The 13,177-nt window shown below is 39.2% G+C and overlaps 1 protein-coding gene across 7 annotated transcripts in view; it reads left to right on the forward strand.

Moving 5' to 3' along the window:
• Positions 1 to 13,177, forward strand: part of CALD1 (caldesmon 1) — a 197,571-nt gene that overhangs the window by 32,154 nt on the left and 152,240 nt on the right. For 6 of the 7 annotated variants that reach the window (XM_065683086.1, XM_065683116.1, XM_065683135.1 and 3 more), the window contains exon 2: positions 7,340 to 7,424. The exons of the other annotated variant lie outside the window; for it this stretch is intronic. The gene's annotated coding sequence lies outside the window, so the exon portion shown is untranslated. The remainder of the gene's footprint in view (positions 1 to 7,339; positions 7,425 to 13,177) is intronic. 7 annotated transcript variants of the gene reach the window in all.

The following is a 13,177-nucleotide window of genomic DNA, read 5'->3' on the forward strand; positions in this document are numbered from 1 at the left end:
TATAAAAATTCCTATACATTAATGCCAATTTATCATACTTCAGACTCCAGTAGGTCATTTTTCCCAAACTCAGGTTATCTACCTACTGACAATAGATGGTTATTCTCAATAATTCCCAACCCTATGTATCCGTAAGATGCTCAATAGCTTTCTTATTACTTATTTTTAAAGAAATCTTTGAAAGACACCTTCCTTCTATAGTATAAAATAGCAGTGAGATCAAGCTGTCAAACACTACTTTTTCTGTGCTGATGTCAAAGTTCTTTACAAAGGAGCTTGGCATTGCTTTCCCTTTTGTCAGTCTGAGAAACTGAAGCACAAAAAAGAAAAATGACTCTTGTGACAGCACAAGACTGGAGTTGATGCCAACAAAGTGCTTTGTCTACTATGTCACACTGCTTTGAAGGGGACTAATCTTCTAGTTTCAACTAGTATTAAACATGCTACTAAACCCATGCAAATATTAGTCATCAAGGATATGGATGGGTTAGGAAAACAGGCATCATAGAGGCATAGCAAATGATGAATCTTTTGAGAAATCCAGTGAAGGGCAGAATTAGATTAACTTTTTAAAAGAGATTCAAGTAATAGCGTAACTTGTGCTCTGTCTCATGACATTTTAGCATGCAAAGTGAGCCAGACAACTATGTTATTTTAACCCACATTCAACATTCCTATCAGTAAATCTGCACAAAGGGCCCTGTATCCATATCTCATGCGGTACTATCATTAAATCTTTTTTTTTTTTGCTACTGCCTGGAATTTCATTATGAACCATTAGTGATGTAATGCTAAACCTACAGAATCTTAAACATCTCTTACAATCTATGGAATAAAGTAATCTCATACCAAATAAAAAATGCAGTACCAACAAAAGATGCTGCATCTTTTTCAAATTACTCATTCAATTTTTTCCCAAACATGTTTCATCTAAAATGTCTTAAACCTTCAGAAGATCTCTTTTCCAATAAAAGCTGTTTTCTTCCCTTCCCTGTTCCCAAGACATTCTTTGATGCAGCATTTAAATACAAAATGTTTGCTATATGCTGCCCTCTTTTGCATGAATAATGTTTGAGTTGTTTCTGGTTGTTGTAGGAGCCTGCCTCTAGAATTTTTTTCCTGGAATTGTGGGATTCTGTGAGAGAGTCTTTCTCACCTTTATAATCTGAGATTTCCCAATGTTTCGTTAATAAGTGATGTAAACCATGCCAGTCTGAAACTAGCAGAGTGGAATTTGTGTCTTTGAGAAGCTTCTTGTTCATAAAGGTGGTTATGATTTACACTGTAGCTACTGGGAAGAGGATAAAAATCTTTAAAAATGTACCTTTAATTATATGGGGAATGATTCTGGGATGTTCTGGAATCATCTGTGAAATGTTTAGCTGGTACAGACATGCTTCCATCACAAATAGGAGAAAAACTGAAGGTTGTGCTTTTAAAACCAGCACATCTTGAGCAGCCAAACATGGAAAGAACTTCCTGCTTGTGATTTTCAGTCTACAGAAAGGCATGTGTACGCTTTTCTGGAGGTGCTACAGAAGTTGAAAAAGCAGGATGGGGGGGGGGTTACTGGCAGGAGCACGGTGTGCTTGCAGGGTGTCACAGTTCTGCTGACTCTGTGGAGCCATTCCTCCATGGGCTTTTCTTGTGCTGTGCAAGGATGTAACAAAGGATGGGCCATTGGGCAAGGGAGTATGTCCTGAATGTTCGTATATGTACTTGGCTGCTGGGGTCGATCAGGAGCTACGCTTATGTAAAATGAATTGCTGCTGGCTCCCTTTCCGCAATGTGTGGGAATGAACTGAGGGCCAGAGCAGTCTCAGCCAGAGTGTGAACATCTTTTAATACCTTGTCTTCAGGGTGTTCACTGCCATATCTGATTGTCTAACTGCTCTCTTCACTTTGGCGCAACAAATTGTAAGGCACTGCCATTGGTTAGCTGCCTTGTCTTGGACCGTTATCTTTCTATCAACAGAAAGATAGACTACCAATGGTCAGTTAAACATGGAGGGAGCACCCAATAGGCCTGCCAGGATGTACCAAAGTAGGAATAACCCCAGCTTCAGGAGCTGGATTATGGGTGAGGTGTTCAGCATGGTGTGGCTAGGACCTAGAAATCCTTCTAGAGAGGATGATGACTTAAATTCCACTCTTCCTTTGTGAGCCCGACGACAAACTTGTAAAAAACAGCTTTGCAGATTTAAACAACAAAACCAAACAAACCCCCTCTCCCACAAACGCCTGTCTCTTCAAAGTTTTCTTTTCTTTGAGCTATAAATTCACTGCTGATATTGGCTTAGGAATTGGCTGGGTGCCGGATACAGTTGTCCCACAAAAATGTACAGAATCTCTATCTTTCAGTCTCCAATAAAGAAAAACACAGAACAAAAATGTCAGGGATAAAATGTGTAAAATAGAACATGACCTTCTCTGGAGTAAATATATTCAAGACTCACAGGAGCCTCATAAAAGCCACTCTTTTCTAAAATGCAAAAGTTTCTGTTGGTGATTGATGCCAGGGGCAGTAAGATAGATGGGTGGATGGTGGGAGCTTTAACCAAAAATGTCTGATCAGAGGTTTTAAAACAGGCTTCTGCCTATATGTGCAGCATCCATGCATATGCTGTGTTTTTGTAGGCTGACAGCTGATAACCTGCACTGCTTTTTTCCCCCTGTCATATAATTGAATATCACATGTTGAGTTGCCATCAAATTGTTGTTAACACAAATTGTTAGAAATTCAGCTTCATGTTTGAGTTATGCAAGGGACTAAAAGCTGTACTTTGAGCAAGGTTATGGCTAACTGTGCTTTTTCATATCAGTAGTGAAAAATACTGTGGAAACAGGCAAAACTGCTTTAGGTCTCTCCTAAATGCTGTTGGAGGAGAAATTAGAGGACTTATTTTAATATGTAAGATAAAAGTGTAAAAGAAGTTTCCTTTCTGTGGCAGGCAGAATTATTGTTTTGCCATCTTAACTATGTTGCTTTAACCAGTCGTATATAAATATATATAATGCATACATATATATAATATATATATGTATGTAAATAAAAAATCTTGTGAACAATTACATCGTAAGGGAGACTTCCAAAAGCACCTGGGAAGTCCAGACAGGCACTTTTCTGTCAGATTTCTTCTTTGTCCTGGTCAGGTGTAAGAGTTGGGAGTTTGCATCTGAGGATGACTACCTTATTTAGCATTTAAGATGTTGTTGTGTATATGTGTGGTTCTGCATAGTGGGTTGCTTGCTATTAGCACATCAAAGAGGAACTACTTCCTGTGATGGGTGGTGGTTTCCATGTTGTCTCTTGAGGTGATCATAAGTGGAAGATGGTGTTGCTGGGCGCACTGACAAATATTTTCATTTGTCTCCCTTAAACTGTCTGCAGCCCAGATAACACTTGATGTGATGTCTTTTGATCTCAGGAGCTGAATAAAACCAGGCCGAGGAATCCCTGGGAAGCTCTGCAGCCAGAGTTGCTGGAAAGCAGCGTAATTCAGCGCATGCACTTTTCCTCTGAATCAGTGCCATACCTGATATGGTTTCAATGAGTTGCTTGGCTGTTGTTCACACCTCCTCTTTTAATAGCCCTAAGCCAGGACTCCAAAGATGTTCAGAAATCAAACTTTTATTTCTGTAAGTATTTAAATATTTGTGCCGTAACTGGGGGAGTTGTCCTCAGCATTTTGGCCAAACAACACTTCAAAGGGTATGGCATTTCATGGATGTGGAAATGAAGGAAGGCATTTCGTTTCCTTATTTAGCTTATGGAAAAGAGGATTAAGCCACTTCTGGGGGTATTGAAGTTGGTAGCCCTCAGTGCCATCATTTTTGTTTGCAGGCTCTACCATCTAAGTGTTTATACATGTAATACCATGGGACAGGCCTGCCAGGATTGCCCTACTGTGAGAGACTACAGTGCCTCAACATAATTTCCAATCAGCATGTAATATCCTGACACTATTACTGATGAGCGAAGGGACTGGTCTGTAGGCCCCCATCTTTGTGAAACAGGATGTGTGTGAAGCCCTGCAACTCATCTTTCCTAGAGCTCAAGCCTTATTCTACAGCCCCTGTGCTCACATCAGCTGGGTTGACCTGATATCAAATAAGCAGCAGTGTAATAGTGAAGGAGATTTTGTTTTCATTCATGTCACCAAAATGGCCTAAACCATTAAAAAGTTGTGCTCTAAGTTGATCTGAAAAACTTAGAGGCACTTCAGGTTTTAGGAACTAGCTCAGAAAACTTACAGGGTTGTGTTGGTTTTTTTTGGTAGCGTACCATTAATTTGACAGACAAAATTAGGTCAAGTTAAATTGAGGGGAAGGAATTTCTCCAAAATATTAGACTAATGCCTTATGAGCTAAGCTGTAATGACTTTATTTTCTGAAAATGATCGTTTCCCTCTGCCTACAGAGAACAGATTTTCACCTTGGAAACTGGCAATGGAAAGTCATGCTTTCGTTTGCTTATAAAAATGTAAGTGGTCTGCTTCTCTGTTTAGAAGTAGCTATTTCTAGCTATAAAATTATGAAAGAAAGATAGTATTAACAACTTGAAGAGGAAAAGAAAGTTTGTATTTCCACAACTTTTTGGGTTTGGTACCGTTTTCCCTCAACTTGCTAATTAGTTGGTCGGTATAGAACTAAATACAATGATGAGGTGATCTATAGGAAAGATTAAAGAAATAATAAGGTAAATCCATTTTTGCCACACTTTAGTCTCCTTTCAGGAAGAGGTGCATGACAATTAAGTCTCAGTTTTTCTTTAGCCATGTCACCCAGAGATTGCTTGACTATGAACCAAATAGATTAGTTTTATACAATCTTTTTAGCTGCTGGTGTCCTTGACTGGTATTTATCGGTATAAACCAGTATAAAAGTATATCAACAAATGGATAAAACATTCCTCTGTCTCAAATTTTATCTGGTAATCAGTGTTCAATCATGTTTAGTTTTTTAATTTATAGATGTTTCATTAATTGTTTCCTTTTAGGAGAGCATTAAGGTTTTGATAAATTTAATGGCACAGATACAGACTTTATGCATAGAAAATACCATTACAATTAGGAGATAGTGTAAAGTATATTTATTAATTTTGTTTCACTGAGGAATTTTTGAAGAGGTGTTGCATAATGGATTTTTATTATGTTTTTTTGATACTGTGCTTTGGACTAGAGAATAAAATCAGCCCATGAAAGAAAAAAACGCGTCTTTGGTCAGGTATGTGTGTGTGCTCTGGACATATGTATGTATGTTTTGGCTCTTCCTCAGAAAATGTCTGTCTAACTTCAAGCAGGCAACTAATCTTGTTTGGTTAGTGAGGAGCATGCTTAACATACTTAAGTACCTTGTGAATGTGAGCACTTGATGTTAAGGTATCACAGGAAACAAGGCTAAGTGAAAGCCTTAGAATGGAAATGAGATGTTCTGATTAAGACTGAGATGGAGCTTTATGTCTGATATTTCTCAGCAGTCAGGAAGTTACAGAATTGAAGCTATTTATTATATTGCAACTTTGAATTTTTATTTTCTTCATTATGTGTAAATTATAGTGTGTTTCTTTTTTTCATAGCTACAGAAGTTATGTTGGGTGGGCAGCGTAAAAGCTGATTTCCTACTTGAAAGAACTGGATCACTTCATGTAGATACAGGACTTCTGAATGGCATGTCAGTCACTGAATTTTATTAATGACTGGAGCAGTTGTGTTTTGTTGATGCAAGGGTAGTTCTAGATTTTTCTCTGGATTAGGACATGCAACTGCTTTTGACTGTAATGGGAGTTTTACTGAAGCTGAGATAATCCAGAAATCTGGGTCTCTGCAATGCTCAGAGGAATTCTGTTCCTTTTACCAGATTTCCTGGATTTGGCCAGCCTCAGAAAAAGTGGATGTCTTCAGCCCTTCCTTTGATGCAGTCTTAGGAAGGTCTATGCTAAAATTTTCTGTAGGAACTGACATCTCAGCTGAACACAGCTGTGATTTTCCATCTCGTCTGTTCTTGGGCCAATAAAGGTGTTACTTGCTTTTGCAAAACTACAGGTTACAAGTTGTGCTTAGTCATGGTGGAGCATAGCACCTTTTGTGTTGTGGAGGCTTTTAGTCCCATATCATCCCATCACATGCTGTCTTCATAAGACCTCTTTTGGCAGACAGTATAAAACAACCCCCCCAAAATTCCCTGAGATAAGCACCCCACCCTCCTGCCCCAGCACTACTGCTTAGGGTTTTAGAAGAAATGGCACAAAAATGCAATGTCACTTGCAAAGGTGGGTTATATTTTACAGGGCTTTGTCAAATATTCTGCTCAAGCCAGTTAGTCTAATGAATACTCTTAAACGTGTCTGTCGGTGGTGTTGATTAGGTGGAGAAACAGGGAAGGGAAACTGTATTTGTCTAATTAAAGACTGATTGTGAAAGCAGCTCATTTGGAGAGAATTTTCTTCACCTGGTTTAATAGATAAATAAAATTTATCTGGACCTTGTCATATCAGCCTTTTGTTTTTTAAGTATATAGACTTTTGGAAGTTTTCTCTCTTCACTGCCTTTGTAGATGAGAGGGATTGGGAGCCACCAGAGCCCCGCAGCAGCTTTCCAGTTGGCTTACATTACTCCAAGCAGGATATCTGAATGTGTTCTCCTGCTGAGATATTGCTCAGAGGCAATTTGTAGTCTCATTACATACTGCCCAAACTGTTGTTATTTATCCCGGCTATTACTTGAAGGTGGCTGTTTTATCACTGTAACAGTCAGAAAGTGGCTAAATATATGTAAAGACAGACAAACAACCTGTCACCGAAAACTGTATAAATGTATTCCAGCAGCTATGCAGAAATGGCCAAATGTTTTTGCATCTTTGACTGCAAGCAGCCAGCAGTCAAGGCACTGTTCTGGTCTACAGCCAAAACAAATAGGGAATTCCCTCAGATATTTTTTGTGAAGAGAATCATGGGGGCATAATCAAGTTTGGCTCCATATTAATCGGTGCAGTTTGGCTATTAAAATTCTCAGTTCTGTGGCTGGTGCTTCCTGGGCTGTTCTAAGAATTGCATTACATTGTGATTGAGTTACACACACGGTAGCAGGATCAGGTTAATGGAGGAGCAGTTTTCCCTGCAAGGGGAAGCGACTCTTTTCCCTTAATGAGGCTTTGGATGCATACTGCAGTTTGCCCTTTCTCGCTTGGAGTTTTCTTCTTCCTCATTGGAATAATGACCTGCATCACTGGAAAAAGAAAAGGAGCTGCAAGTCAGCTTCGTCAGTGGTGCTACAGTACTGTGAAGTTCTGCCTTTGGTGCCCTCTTCATTTCAACCCATAAATACTTCTGTCTTTCCAGTGCCTGTGATAACTGTTTGGTTACTTAAAGAATCCCTCGGGAGCTGAAGAAGCAGCATCTTCCAGGCTCAGGGACATCATAACTGGTGAGATATGCTATTAATGCTCTTATGTATATATTTAAGTGTATTTTATTTTCCTGGAGGTATTTTAAGTTAGTTCAGACACTAACTTCAGTCTTAGCTTAGTTTCCTTTGAAACTTGAGGTCTGATGTGGAAAGAGGCCATTCTGTGTAGTCAGTGTTCAGCTGAATTTAACACATTGGAAAGATACCTTCTGGTTGTCCTTGATTGAACTGGCTGTCAGAAATTGCTTTGGTAATGTGGAAGTCTTCCACCTTGATGTTTCCTTTTGTTAGTGTTTTATGTGCTGAGGATTATGAGTAAGTATATGCACAGTAATATAGCTCTCTGGGAGAGTGGAAAATTCTTCCATGTTGTGGTTCCTATGGTGGCTCATGGACATTAAACCTATATGTAGTGACATTTGGACACACACATCAGCTGTATACACATGGTACAGACTGAGGTAATTATTTCAGCTCAGCGGCCATATTAGTCTTTCTCCTGGTGAAAGGTTATGAATATGGAGACTATTATATGTCATTAAGATAATAGTGTTGCTGAATATGTTAGCAAAGGCAATGACTCTATATCCCCTAGGTCTTCTGGTTTTACTTTGATAGGGACATGTGAAATTATTCTGCCTGCCAGGTGGGAGGAAATTTGCCTTTCAAGAGATTGTTGCTTCAGCACTTGATAGGAGTCTTGCTTACAGTTGTTTAGCACAAATTGCTCTAAGTGAGGAACTGCATCATTTTGTCTACACAGGGGGAGGTAATGATGTCATGTGTAACAAATTCGCTGTTTCAAAAGCATGGAACATTTATATGAAATAGTAACAATGCAAAGTTATAGCAGTGAAGATGAAGGAAAACAATTAAAAGGGATTTATAAGCAGAGGCCAACCTCGATGATAAGGTGAGGAAGGGACTTGCCTTGAATAGCTACCTTTTTGTTGAATGCCTCTCTGAAATGACTGGCCACTGTCAAGGGCTGTGCCTTGGATGGGGGATATCACAGATCCAATCTTGACTTTTGCTGTGAAAGCAGTCTTTTGTAAGTGTCCCAGGAAGCTGTGGTCATACACACGGCAGAACTGATGGCTGTGGTGTCTGCATTAACGTGTAGTGAGTGAAGAGCAGATAAAGGCTTGTGTTTGAGTTGTGTTGCCTGTCTTGCACCATTTTTATGATGACTGGTGATCATCAGGCAGATCTCAGTGTTAAGCAGCATTCCTGAGTGCATACTGAGTTTGTATGGTCAGCCGTAGCTTGCCTGCTCTTCTGAGCTCTGGATACCACAGCTTACATCAGGAGATGAGGTGAAGGGTGGGCTTGGCTAAAGCCAGGAGTAATAGAAACCTAGAAGTGATAGTTTGTTGGAGAGTATTGGCTTCCAAACAGTTTTTTTTTTTTGCATGTAGAAGTGTAAAGGCTCCAGTTTAATTCCTTGGGAATAATTAATCCTTATGTATTGGAAAGCAATGCAATGGGTGAGCTCTCCCAGCAAAGACGTGTCAGAGTAAAATTTTTGAGGCTGTTAACTACGCTGACAGAGTTGGTTAATTCTGTAAGGATAATATTTTGGGTAAATTCCAAGCCTCAAAATGCCTGCAGGCAGACTTGTCCGTATTTGTGGTGTATTTGAGGTCTAGCGTTCCTCCTTTGGGCCATGTATTTTAAGAGGAAGTTTTAATGGAAGGAAACATTGTTGCAGAGTAATAGCCTTCTCCGAAGCACTTCCCAAAGAAATGTTAAGGCCAAAGGTTTTGTTTTTTCAAGGCAAAAAATGTGAATCCTCTAATATTTATTCAGTTATAAATAGTGATGGGCAAGGCTCCAAGGATGGATTCCTGGGAGATTGTATCAGGGGTTGTTATTCCCCTAGCTAGGCAAATGCAATGGTTTCCTTTAATTGTTGTATCCTCTTTGGCACAGAGAATAGCAGATAGTGAATAATTGTAATCAATTTGTGAGTTTTTCTTCCCTCTGCCCAGGTGCCCTTTATTTCTCTTCAGTCCCAACAAGAACAAAAATGTGTCTTATTTCTAGTAACAGATGGCAGTTTGACAGTGGGAGAATCTTAATTCTAAATGTCTTGGTTTTCCAGCCATGGCAGTAGTGATGCAGGTTATGTTAGCATTAGGGGCAGTGCAGACGGTAGGAGAAAGTACATCCTGGTGGGGGGAAGCACTTAACTGGGATGCAATAGCTGCTGCTGTTGAATGATTAGCTGGGCTTGGGCAATTAACTGCATTTATCCGTGCCTCTCTTTCTCCATCTGTAAACAGAAGGGAAGTTTATTACTTGTTTATTACTTTGAGAGCTGCCGTTTGAAAATGCTGTGCTCCTTTAAACTGAACCCAAAATCTGCTAATATAATTATTAATAGATGAATGTTAGCTAATTCAATTAGCAGATTAGTTTGCCTCTCACAGTGAAATTCAGCCTCTTACAGGGCAGGTCTTATGAAGCTCAGCATGCAATTTATGCACTGCTGAGGGTTTAACATGAAACCCAGGTGATGCATAAGCCTTGCTAAAGATGCTGAAACCAGAACCTTCATAATGCCTTGGCACTTCTGAACAGCGTTACAGCATTTGAGATGTGTTTTATAGATTCATAGGCCTGCCTGAAACCACAGGGCAGTCCCGGTGCATGTGAGGCATCTGCCTCATTCATATGCATCACCAGGAAAATAATGTCTAGATGTAAAATTCTAAAATATAAGAAAAAGCACAGCATTAGTTCTTAGGAAAGGAGTTCAGTTTATGGTTTGCTTTCTAATTTTCTATATCAAGAATGAACGTACGGTAACTAAACTTACTGGGAAAAGTGTTTGGTAGTAAATGAATTAGCTAAGACCTCATATAGGGGAAAAAAAAAGTATTTTTCAAGCATTGGTGTGGTTTTGTGTAGATATATGTTTTTCTGTTAATAGTTATTGAGAAAAAATATCAAAATCGGCCTCTAATAATTATTAGATATCATTCCACAATCTTGCAATGTAGCATTTTTTTTCCAACTTATGTAAGGCAGTTATTTAACTTTTTAGAGTTGTGGCTAGAATCTTTAGGATGCTTTAAAGTTTAGGGGACCTAACAGATACCTCATTGTAATGTGTTGTGTGCTATCCACATCCAGAAAATTAATACCCAGTACTTTTAACTCCCTCTTCTCCCCTCAGAACCCAACAACCAACCAAACCAGCCAAGTCACAGGGATCAAATGACAGAATTGCTGCTTTTCTTGGTGGCTGTTTGTACTATCATATATGCTAAAGGCATTCCAACCAAGGGCATGTGGCCATAATGGAATTTGATGTACAATCAGTTTTAGGGAACAGCCTGTGCCTTGTTAATATAATCCATAAAAGACTTCCAAACTTCCTGAAACCAGTTCCTTCTGTTTTCAAGTCTGCATATGATCTCATAGGAAATGATCTGGGAGAGGCCAGCTAACCCTTTTGCATAATCAAGGTAGCATTGTTCTTTTAATGCCTAAAGTGACTTGTTTCACTGATATAAGCGCAATGATCCACTTCTCCTCTGTCGCCAAATGCCTGTTATCAGACTTTGCACTGATTTCAGTGACATTCGATTAAGAGTCAGAGGACTGAAGTGTGACTGAAAGGCTGGCCTTGATAATGCCATTCATCTGCTTTGTCACCCTTTTTTGTCTGAAGCATTTTTTTAAATTCTAAACCTGGTGAAATTTGAAAGAGAACTGCAAATATGTAACATGGGTGAGCAAGGCTTATTTTGCAGCGGACTCAGAAGCAGGTAAGCAGTCTGTGTTTTGCTAAGTTTCTGAAATAGCAGTAGTGGCAGGACAGAAAGTGAGGAAAATACCCACCCTGGATTTGATAGTGTAGAACATCTCATTTTTACATTAGCAGTAGATATAGAAAATGTATTCCTGTATTGTAGCTCTTTAAATCCCTCACTTTCTTGGATGCTTACACAAATGTGGAGTGCCTAATGGAGTGCATGTTCTTTTGTATCCTCAGGATACCCAGGATTTCCTTAATATAGCTGGGCCAAGAAGGGAAACACTCCAGTGAGCTTCTATCTCTGAAACTAGCATTAATCTTCACTGGCAGGGGAGAAAGAAAATAAAGTATCTGTGCAGAAGTACAATCATGGTCTAGTTCATATGAGCAGGTAGTAACTGCACCAAACTGAAACTACAGTGAGCCTAAGCAGAGGGCTCTGTGGCACTCTGCTTACTGCAGAGTTGTTAAGTTTGGCACTCTGCTCTGGGCTTCAGTCAAACATTTTCTTAACCATATTAGGCAACAGGCTTTTGATATACTTATTTTTTGTGCTCATATTTTACGGACTAGACAGACACTGCTTTTAAGATGTAGAAGGTTTAATAAAATAAGACAAATAAAACCCTTTAAAAACTGTCATTAAAGTCTGGCAACAAAAGAACAACATTTCCCAAGACATAGGTACCCAAAGCTGACATTGCTGTAACACAAGTTGGTGGTTCACTTGTGCTTTTCATCCATATATCTCGATCACTCTGTAAAACAGACCCTGGTAAAAGCCCAGTAGGTAAATATTATGCTCTTATACAGCTGAAAGAAAAAACAGAGTGCAGTGAATCTGACTGGCTAAGGCACAAGCATGCCCATTCCCTTTCGCAGGCTCATCAGAGGCACAGTTAGCCCTCAGCAGAGGAGCAGGATGAACATGTGGATTGGTGGCTTTTTAAACTACTGTAACAAGATTTCCTTGAGTTTGGTAAATGGAGCCTTTTGTGTCCTGGTGAACTGTCAACAAGGTCCACTTATGTGCCTGTCCTGTTTCCTGGGGAAAATGAAGAGGAGAAACAGAAAATACTAAATATTGAGTTGTTTGGTTCCCTCATCATTGCAAATTATCCCAAAGCCAAATAGATCAGGACCTGGCATTTATTTTCATGATTGAGCCACTAGCAAATGCACCATCTGGGACATCGTTTATCAATACATGCAGGTCTTCTTGTGTCAGGGAGTTCCTGGTCAGAGCTGTAGCTTATACCTTGGGCAGTGCAAAAAGCATGTCTATGTTGCTTCAGGGTTACAGATGTCTGAAATTCCTCAACCAGGGATAGAATATTCCACTGGGGAAATTTTAAAACCCATTTTCAACCTAAAATTTCAAAATAGGGTGTTTTCAGGATTTAACTGGCAATTTTTGTGTTCTTAAAGGATGAAAAGTTGAGAGGCACTAGTGTTGGTTAAACATTTTATCAAGTCTACCTCACACTCTAGTAAATTTTACTATTAAATTTTTTATCAATAAATGTTTTCATAATTTTTGATTAACTACTACTTCATGTAGTTGTAAACTTTCACTAAAATGATGCTTTGCTCTTGCTAATGCTCTTCTAATACTTGCAGACAGTTGTCACATACCCTTAGTATGTGATTAGTCGGTGCATCCTTATGCTTTTAATCTCTCTTTGCAAGTCAGCCCCTCTCTGCTTGCTTAACATCTTTATGGCTCTCTTGTGATCTTCCTCTGGGGTTGTTATTGTCATTCAGGAAATGAGTTCTCCAGAGCTGCATAAAGTATTCCAGGTGTGATCACCAGAGCTCTGTGTTTGGGATATTACCTTTCTGCCCTGTGAGGTTGCCTTTGTATTTCATTTAATATTGCTTGGACTTTTTCCGTTACCACATCATGCATTTGTTGTGTACTCTAAGTAACAGTATTAAATAAGGCTCAAATTTGAGTCTTCTGATTGAAAAATTCGGAAACATTCTTTAAAGATGCAAAAATATC

Source organism: Lathamus discolor, chromosome 1, assembly GCF_037157495.1.
Source record: "Lathamus discolor isolate bLatDis1 chromosome 1, bLatDis1.hap1, whole genome shotgun sequence".
Taxonomy (NCBI): domain Eukaryota; kingdom Metazoa; phylum Chordata; class Aves; order Psittaciformes; family Psittacidae; genus Lathamus; species Lathamus discolor.